We start from the raw sequence: 1,124 nt of genomic DNA, 5'->3' as shown, positions 1-1,124 counted from the left end.
CAAAAATATTATTTTAGGTTTTATCCAATTTTTCCTTTAATAAAAATAAAATTGGTGGCGACTCTTTTTATTTTTTTTTCGCGGACAAACCGGACGCGACAATATCAAAATACATATACCATTCATCTTAATACTCATATTTATCAACTTATGTTATAATTTATAAAATATTATATATATATATATATATATATATATATATAAACATATATTTTTACATGCATGAGTGTAAATACCATAACAAAATATTTCATACAATTCACATATGTCACACCTACTTCATACAAAATGCAACATTAAATATTATAGTTAGGAGTAGCTTATAATGGACGTGTTAGACATAAGATAGTTGAAATCAAGCTATAACAGTCAAGAAAACACTTAAAATACAGTCCCAAATTGAGTAAAATTCACTTAGCGAAAATGTTAGCCAATTTAAAATCGATAAGCGAATTTGACTACATGCAGAATTTGTCTTGCAAATTCAACATTATCTCCTCCCATTCTAACTCTCAAAACCACATTTAATCGTCATTTAAACTAAGAAAAAGTTACAAGCAACCCACATCAACAGATATCTAAAGCACAACAATCAAATTCAATCCATTAAGTCATGCAAGTCACAACTTAAAATCATCACAACATGTATTTCATGAAACAACCTTTGACCTAAAACTTTCAACCAACACATTGCATGCAAAACTTAAAGGACTTAAATTCAAGAATATTTACTTAATCGCTTTCAAAATTCCGTTAAATCCTAACACACCTTAGAGATATTTTTTGTTGGGGTTCTATATTACCATAGAGATTTTAGAAAGAGATGATGAATTTTCCCAAATTGAGTCTTGATCTATACACTCCCTCAAGATAAACCCTAAATTTTCTCTCCATATAATATATCTTTTTGCTACCTCGGCCTCAGTCTTCAATTTCTTCTCCTCCAAATTCTCAAGAACTTGATGCATGCAAGACTTCTTCCTCCTCTTCCCCTTTTATATTCTATTTATTTATTTTTCTAATTTAATAATCTCGCACAAACATACGCACTTACTAGTTACACATGTAAGATTTATGGGTCACATATGTAATTAATTAATAAAGTGTGTTAGGGTCATTATATA

Source organism: Cicer arietinum, chromosome 7 (genome assembly GCF_000331145.2).
Source record: "Cicer arietinum cultivar CDC Frontier isolate Library 1 chromosome 7, Cicar.CDCFrontier_v2.0, whole genome shotgun sequence".
NCBI lineage: Eukaryota > Viridiplantae > Streptophyta > Magnoliopsida > Fabales > Fabaceae > Cicer > Cicer arietinum.
This window is presented reverse-complemented; position numbering follows the sequence as displayed.